This window comes from Aedes albopictus, chromosome 3 (assembly GCF_035046485.1).
Source record: "Aedes albopictus strain Foshan chromosome 3, AalbF5, whole genome shotgun sequence".
NCBI lineage: Eukaryota > Metazoa > Arthropoda > Insecta > Diptera > Culicidae > Aedes > Aedes albopictus.
The window spans coordinates 90,095,119-90,104,899 of NC_085138.1; positions in this window are offsets into that span (position 1 = coordinate 90,095,119).

Sequence of the window (9,781 nt, forward strand, 5' to 3'; positions counted from 1 at the left end):
ATTATCTGTTCCTTTTTGTGTTCGTTTGTATGCACCACTAGAGCCTCATCACTAAGCTCAGTTTCGACACTAATACCCATGCTGAGGGTTACGCGTTCGATTCGCGTTCGGACTAAGAACTTTATGAAAATTTTGTTGACGTCCTTTGGCATTGAGTATCTTTGTACCTGTTGCACGATATGCCAAAAGCTGAGAAGCAGGCTTGATCTCAATTCGGACGTTACTCCAAGAAAAGGAAGAAGTGTATAACTTATATACGCATTTTCGTATTTTCAGCCTTATGTTACACTTTCTTGATTTCAGCCTTTCGTATTCAGCCTTTTGTGCATTCAGCCTTTCGAAATTCAGCCTTATGTTACCTTCCCCTTACGGAGAAAATTGTATCTCTTAGCAGCTCTTGAACCAATTTTGCACGGAGACAAATTTCGTTCGTTTGAAACAAAAATATTCATGTTTATTCGGTAAACTGATAAAATATTTAAAACTGAAATATTAATTTTTAAAACAAACTTAATTACATATTGATTTCTACAATACCCATTGAAGAGCTCCCCGTTCCGCCGTCGAGAACATAAACAAAACTCTCAAGTTCCAGCTGCATCACCAAACAAGATTTCCTCTTGCAAAAAAGGCAAGTTTCACCAAAAGTTTCCACGAAATCCCATTGATTTCGGGAGCGTATTTTATCTACATGATGTTGGCATTGAAAGTGCCACGCGGGAAGTGGATTTTCCTAGAGAAGGAAATAATTTTGTAAATTTAATTGGAAAACAAATATTTCCGTAGGGCCGACCTGCCACAAAAAACAAAAATTTTTACATTTGTTTCTAACATAACCAGTCAGAAGATACATGTTTGTTTCAAAAATGGATTGAATTTACTTCAAATGTGACGTTCGATTTGCTCCAAACAGTTTTATTTTTGTTGCCAGAACAAATTGACAATTTATTTGAGTTTACCTGAAATATTTTTTGATTTTACCATGCTTTTTTCTGCGTGTGAAATGCAGATGTATTTTTTATAAATGTCGAACAGAATTCATATTACACTGGAACCTCTTTTTATACACATGGCTTGGACTGCATAAATTAAAAATGTGCATAAATTAAAAATAGGGAAATTTATGCATAAATTAAGTTCGGGCTTCAACAAGAGAATCTAGTTCGCGAGAACAGGTCTTGCTCCTGTGCAGTTGAGGTGGGGCTAAGGGGGTTTCCAGAAAGACCCAAGAGGGCTCAAAAAGGGGGTTCCAAGGGGCTTCAGGGGCGTTTTAAGGGGTTGTTTCGGGGGATTTGAGGAGCCTTTAAAGCGTGTTCTGACAAGATTTTTTGGTGTTTTCATGGGAATACGGGGAATTCTGGGGTATTTCAAAAGTATTAAGTGGGTTTCAGGGGCGTTCCAAAGGGCTTTAGGGGTAATTCAAGGGATCACAGGAGCCTTTAAAGGGCGTAGCAAAAGGTTTGAGGAGCATTTTAAGGTTTTTCAGAGTCTGCTCTGAAACGTCCTGAAATGCCTCAAATATCCCCCTTAAACCCCCCGGGGGCCCCATGTAACGCACCTGAGAGGCTTCGCAAACCCTAAGAACTCCTCCGTAACGCTTCTGTAATGCCTCTGAATTCCACCGAAGAGACTCTGAAACGTCCTGAAATGTATCCAAAATCCCCCTTAGACCCCCTCAGATCCCATGTAACGCACCTCAGAAGCTCCAAACCCCTTGAAAACTCCTACGTATCGCTTTCGTAACGCCTCTGAATCCCACCGAAAATGCTCTGAAACGTCCTGCAATGCCTCCAAAATCCCCCGTAGACCCCCTTGGACTCCATGTAACACACCTGAGAGGCTCCAAACCCCCTAAAACTGCTCCGTAACGCTTTCGTAACGCCTCTTAATCACGCCGAAAATGGTCTGAAACATTCTGAAATGTCTCCAAAATCCCCCTTAAACCCCCTCGGACTCCATGTAACGCACTCGAGAGGTTCCAAAACCCCCGAAACTTCTCCGTAACGCTTCCATAACGCCTCTTAATTCCGCAGAAAATGCTCTAAAACGTCCTGAAACGCCTTCAAAATTCCCCTTAAACCCCCTCGGACCCCGTGTAACGCACCTGAGGAATTCCGAACCCCCCGAAAACTCCTCGGAACGCTTAAGTAACGCCTCTGAATCCCGCCGAAAATGCTCTGAAACGTCTTGAAATGCCTCCAAAATCCCCATTAAACCCCCTCGGACCACATGTAACGCACCTGAGAAGCTCCGAACACCCCGAAAACTCCTCCGTAACACTTTCATAACGCCTCTTGATTTCGCAGAAAATGCTCTAAAACGTCCTGAAACGCCTTCAAAATCCCCCTTAAACCCCCTCGGATCCCATGTAACGAACCTGAGAGGCTCCGAACCCCCCGAAAACTCCTCGTAACGCTTAAGTAACGCCACTGAATCCCGCCGTAACTGCTCTGAAACGTCTTGAAATGCCTCCAAAATCACCCTTAAACCCCCTCGGCAGGGATTGGCGGCATGCACCGTGCGGTGCGAAAAAAGGGTGTGCTTCACACAATCGCAAGTGCTCGTCTCCCGTTTTGCCGAGAGACAAGAGACGTATGAGTGAGAGCTTTCGTAATTGTGCGAGAGACAATCGCAGCACTAGCTCTACGGCGCAGGGAGTAATGCACGGTGCTTGGGACTGCGCTTGTCTCCAAACAGAAAAAATCAATTAATAAATTAATTGAAGAGTTTGTGTTTTCGGCAAAGTTGTTAAGCTTGTCAAGGGTTGACAAGTGATGGGTCGTTTGATTCGAAATTTTTGCAATCATGCGTAGTATCAAGCCAAGTGCAAAGTACGGAGACAAGCACCGAGAGAGTGCAGCGTGAGAGACAGGAGAGCTCCAGCGCGCGGCAAAGCAAGCGAGCAACACACAACCGATTGCGCGTACTCGTCTCCTTCTAGTTTGTTGTGCTGTCTCGTAGCAGAGTGTGCAGCACGCAAAGAGTTTTGAGTCGCACCCTATCCCTGCCCCTCGGACCCCATGTAACGCACCTGAGAAGCTCCGAACACCCCGAAAACTCCTCCGTAACACTTTCATAACGCCTCTGAATCACGCTGAAAATGGTCTGAAACATCCTGAAATGCCACAAAAAATCCTGCTAAACCAAAACCTCTAAAAACGGCTCCGTAATGCCTCTGAAACCAGCCTAAAATGCTTTGAGACTTCCTGAAATGATTCAGAAACTCCCTTAAGACCCACTCGGGCCCCATGTAACGCACATGAGACGTTCGGAAACACCCAAAAACGAACCAGTAACCTACCTTTGCTCTCCTCTGTAAACACCCCTTCGCCGCCGTTGCAATAGTTCCCATCATAATTAAATATTCCTATGTACAATATTGGTTCTGAGTAGCTTTCTCTCTTTTTATGCAGGGCATAAAAAAGGTGCATAAATTAAATGTGCATAAAAATAGCATGCATAAAAAGAGGTTTCAGTGTATGTGTAGAATTAGAATTTAATTGGAATACTTCCAGCACAGAGAATGTTTCATGATAATTAACGACTCCTGTAAACTATTTCGTTTTACAGAATCGAATTCGATAGTTTTAAGCGATTTATGTTAGGTACGATATTTCGCATACAAGTCACCCTCCAGAAGTTGCCTGCACATTTACATACCAACATAAAATGTTTAAATCTATTAAATTTGATTTGGTAAAATGAAATATTTTGTATGAGTCATCAATTTTGATGTTAATTGACTAATTTACCCTTTGATTGCCTAAAAAAATATTTCCATGTTTAATTATGTGCAATCAAAAAAATCCCTTATTTTGCCCTATAAATTGAGGTGTATTTCGAAATTGTGAGATGCTGGAGCAAAGTCCGGATTCGGATTCAGCGGCCCAAAATCTGTCACATAAATTTGAGACAAAAAAAATGTTCTGCTGTGATTTTTTTTTTTTTCAAGTTCCACATGTTTGCACTATACATTTCTCTGTAGTTTTTTTCATCAGATAATTTTCCTAAATTTTCACTACCAGTTCGCATACATTTTATGTTAGTCCTTATGAAAAAGATGCCTGAATTCCAAGTAACCCTGTTCGAAATGCTGCCAGACAATTCTTCAAGAAATTCCTCTGGACTACAAAACAATATGGTAAGAGATCCAACAGTTAGAATTCAGAGAGTTCCACTAAGAAAGTCGCCTCATTCCTCCCACCAACTGTTACAAATGTCTGCTTGAATTCCAGTTATAAGAAATTCTTCATTTTCCTACACTTTCACGCACAAGTAAATGTAGGCCAATACGCCACAGTTTCGTGTGGTTATGTTGCAATACATAGATTCCAATGTAGATGAAGGCTGAAATTTTGCTAATAAAATAGGGTAATTCGTAAATTGTTGAACACCCACTACCCAAATGTTGAACAGTTTTTGAAAATGTTATTGTAAATTTAACATAAGTTATTTTCCATCAACGTAAACGTATGATGTAGATGCGTATACATGTGTGTCATGATATTGCTCCAATAAAGTTACAAAATTATATATATTTTACGTAAAAAATATCGATTGCAAATTTTGTACCGCTGATGACACGAAAACTGCACAATTGCTGTTATGAAATAATCTTTGCTGGCAAATCGACCACAAATATCAAAGTCACACCATAGTTACAAGAACTGGAAGGATGTCCTTAACAGTTTAACATTGTTTGAAATCACATTTTCATTGTAATTTTGTTCGATAAAAATATTTTTCTTATCACACTATCATTATGCATCTAAGATCCAATTGTTGAACACTGACATAACCTACGATGTTAGCATGACTGCCAGATTTTTTTTTCACTTTACTTTTTTGAGGTGCGATCCACGGGTTTTCAAAGCATTTCACGGTCACTCCAGGGGTGTTCTAGGGGATAGAGTGGGTCCCATGGGTTTCCAGGAGTGTTTCAGGGGCTTTCAAAGGCGGTTTTTTCTTCAGTCGTTTTTGCTTCTAGTCTAATCTTTTCAGCTATTTTTGCACTTAGTCATGCTTAAAACGATTTCAGTCCACTAGAGCTCTCTTCAAATGGGAAGCGATTCCTTGGGAACGTCAATAAATTACGTCACGGTTTGAGGAGGGAGGAGAGGGGGTTCAGCAAAATGTGACGACCCATACAAAAACTTCAGAGGTCTCATGCAAAAAGTGTGACCTAGGGGGGAGGAGGGTTTAAAATTGACAATTTTTGCATGACGTAATTTATGGACGCTCCCTCATTTGAATGAATTGTCACTCAAATGACTAAATGGGCACAAAATTCGAAAAACCTGGAAAAACTCCGCCAGAGTGAAAAATTATTGGATGTCGGGTCAAATTTTATCAAATGTTGGACCACTGTTGGACCCACATCGAATAACTGTTGGGTCTATGTTGGGTTTGGTGGCGAAAATAAAAACTGGTCAATGATAGGTTTATGTCGGGTTATACGTCATCAATTTGGGTTACAGACTTCCCATACAAATGTTCCATTTTCTCTTAGAAAATGGAATTTAAGGAAATATAAATTAAATGGGAAGTATATGGAATGAGTGGATCTAGACGTTCACTGGATATTTTCCAACTAAAGTGGAATTATGCACGGAAAAACGAACGAAATAAAAAATGCCAGTACTATCCGTTCAACAATTGGCGAATTACCCTACAGCTAAAGTAAATACTAATAAATAAATTACACTAGTTTACAAAATTAAACGAAAGTCGTGAACTTCTGTCAACGACCAAAATTTAAGCATAATTTAGCGCTGATTTCGAAACCGTGCTTCAAAAAATTTAAAGTAGAACAGTTTTTGAGTTTTAGCTCAATATCGAGTTTAACAACTTTTTAAAATATAGAATTTAATTAAATTCAAATATTTTGCGTTTTGGTCAACCAATTTTGAATCTTTTTCCATAAATTAAAAGCTGAATATAATACCATTCGATCATCTGAATACAGGTTTTGCGTCAGATTGATGAAATTCAAGATATTGGCGAGTTTTGGGGACGATCTCCTTAAATTTTAGCAAAATTTCCAAAATTATATAAAGAAATGTATTTTTTTCAATAACAAAAAAATAATTTAAAAATTCTTTCTCAACGTTTATTTGACATATAATATGTAGGCGAGTTACAGTTAGCTCAATCGGAGCATTGATTGCGGAGAATGAGATGTGTGAAGTGGGCGACTTTGCTTAAAAATACAACAAAAATCGATTTCAAATCATCAACCTTGTATGGAAAGTCGAAAAAAAATCCGCTCTATTGTATTTTTTTTTCCTTCGCGTTTTCAAACTCAGGGCATGATTCTACACCAAAAACAATCATCAGCTTACCGAGTTCAAAAATGCTGTAAACTAGTGTTACCAGTAGATTCCTGGAAACTGTTCAAGATGTTCAAAGTAGACGTAAAAACGGGAGATTGGCATCTAAGAGCCGAAAGAGAGATAAAGTTGTGAAAGACGGACCCGGTTTGGGTGGTGCTTCGAATCCAGTTTGACTTTCTATTCTGCAGAGTTGTAACTTGTTCTGTAGCTTAGTTGGTTAAAGCGCCGGACTAGCGATAACGGAGTCGTGGGTTCGAATCCCACCAAAACAAGTGGTAATTTTTTCACAAATTTATCTCTCAATATGCCAATTAAACGTATTTTGCCTAAAAATACTTCAAGTTTTTACGTCTATTTCAGACAAACTAGCTGACTGGTATAGCCGGAAAAGGGCAATAAAATCTTTGTCATGTTCAAAGTAGTCTCACAAGAATTTTCTCAAAATGATTTGCCTTAAATTACCTTGATATTTTTTTGCTTTCAACCGTATTATATAAAAAAATCTTATCGAAATTTCGATATGACTACATGAGAATAGTTTTCAATTCAATAGCACTTTCACATATATTTTCTTCAGACACCTATTTTTTAAAGTACCTACAGGGGATAGACAAAATGATCGCGACAGACAAAATTTTCATTTTTGAAAAAATGGTCAACTAGCTGTAACCTGTAACTTTTCGAAAAGTGCATCAAAAAATCTAAAATTTTCACTGTGAGTTGGTCAACTAGTTGTCTTTTTATGTTGTATATATAGAAAAGATAAAGCTATTCTACAGGAAATTAGAATGATTTTAGAAAAAGGCGTAATTATCCAAAAGCCAAATTTGAGCTATTAGTCACCGGATTTAATGAACCAAATGTAATGAAATTTTGAGCTTTTACGACTTATATAATGAACTTCGAAACACTTTTGACTTTTTCTGATAAAACGCCAAATTAGCCAAAACTTCAGCATCGCTTCAAAATTCGAGATAGTAATTATAGTTCAGTTATATTCTTTCAAATTGACTTGGATATAGATATGTTTTGAAAGTAAGTAACACAATATCCGATAATAAAGACTGCCCCAGAAAGCATGGACGCAGTTGTCTGGGCTTGATCGATGGTTCTTATTTCGGGCTCCGTTTTATTTGTTTCTGCTTACTATAGGATCAAAAATTCAAACGTTCGTTGCCACGATTAACATTGGAATTCAAAATGGTAACTTTTTTGGTAATACCCCGCTCTGTGTTAGTTAGAAGGTTTTTTGTTGTGCTCAAACACCTTCATTATTTGTTTATCCAAACGAGGGAAAGCAGGATCTGTATTTTTTACCCAATTTTTGCCTATGCTTTAACGTGTTATTCCCATCGTGGTTGCTAATTGCTGGTTGCACAATTTTCTAACTTACTCCCACCATATTTTGTTCTTTTCCTAAGTGATCTTTCAAACTCTGTACATCGTTTGTGCACATTTTTTCCATGGTGTTCCGTTGAAAGTTCATGTATTTAGAAATACACTGTTGGAACCGCAAAAACCGTCATACAAATGCTGAGAAAATAGGTTGACCAACAGGATTCTTCAAAAAGAACTAGTCATCAATAGTTATTAAATGCCAGTATTTTCTTACTGCGTCCATACTTTCTGGACCGGTCTTTAAATTGAAACAAGTTACAGGATGCATGTAATACCAATTTACTAAAAAAAACATTTAATAAATTAAAGCGCTATAACTTTTTTTCTTATAAACCATTTTCTGTTAAGTCAATCGTTTTTCAAAGCTCTTTATATAAGTCTTACAATTTTTTAGGTGACCCATCGTGCCCCGCTCCAGCCTATATAAAATATCTTGAGATTCAAAAGACGACTTCCATTTATATTCATGTTCATATTTTAATCCGACCCCTATGCAACCTTTAAACCATACCGATAAAGGCCCCCCTGGGATCCCGAATATCGATGAATGTTAAGCGTCTCCAAGAACTCCCTTAAATATGGGTTATTGTATCTATAAACGTACCTAGTGATCTGGTTGTATTACGAATACCCTCTGAATCTCTAAAATAATTCCTGAAATACCTTGAAACCTCTCTAAAAACCTTCACAAAATTCCCTAAAACCTTTCTGAAACTCCTGGGGAATCCTCAATAAGCCCTATTTGTGAGTTCGATGAATATCTAATAATCACCAATAATTCCCTTGAATATATACACTATGTTTTATAACTATAGATCCAAACAATATTTTTAGATACTCGGATATGTAGAATGAATTCGAATCAGAGTAGACATAAGAAAAACAATAGATCGATATTACATGTGTTCTCTGAATCTGATAAATAATCTTATATAAATTCCATTGTTTCATAACAATAAATCCAAGCGAGAATTCATTCTAGTTAATTTAAAACATTCAACATATCAACATTGAGTAGTCTCTCTTTTGTTCTGAATAAGCTCAAACAGCCTATCCAGGATACTTTTAATTAACTTTTAATGGATTTTATTCCACGTTCAAACAACTACACGGTTTAGGTTAGAAAACATCTGTACGGCTTATTTTATTTACACACTGCATGCTTTTATAATCAACCCTACAAATTCTCAATTGGGTTCTGTTCAGGGTAAGAAGCTGACCATTCTTTAACTTTAACTCCCAAAGTGTCAAATATGTCTTGAGAAGCCAATCAAATAAATATTTAAAAAAAATAACAATCCTATCTCGATATATCGAGATGGGTAGAATGAACTGTAATTTTTTGAAGAACCAATTTTTAAACTTTCGCAACTAGGAAACACCTTCATCAAACAGATATAATTTGCACCTTGGAAACCAAGAACAGTAACCTGTAAAAATAGTATATTGACAAATCGAGAGAAAATCTAGAACAAAAACCATCGGGATTGAAGATCGAAGACAGGGAGATAAAGTGATATTTACCTTCAAAGAACTGTAATCCGTTTTGTACCTTTTAATTCCGCCCTATAGAGGGCAGAATTAAAAGATATAAAAATTGAATACACTCATTCGAAGAGGGTATTCTGCATAGAGCGTTAGAAAAGTCTTGATGAGTTCTTATTTCAACTTCAGATAGGGTGGGGCGGGGCAAGATGGGTCACCTAAGGATGGATCACCATAACTTTGTAAATTCAAATCGTATTGGTTTGCATTCGTCCGCTACTCTTTAATACACTAGTTAGCTATGCTAAAAGTCGATAAAAAGTTCATTAAATACAAAATATGATGTTAAACAAGCAGTTTTAAAAAGTGATCGATTTTACGCCGTGAAAAAAGTGCGGGGCAAGATGGGTCACCTTTTAAGTAATTCACATTTTCTCAACGAAAAACGTTAAGGTTGAAGAATTCGTCATTGATATAATCGTCATCATTGAAAATGCAAAAGCAGTTTTCTCGTTCAAAACTGAAATTTTCGCAGTGAAAATGTATTCAATGTGTTGCCGGTGGAG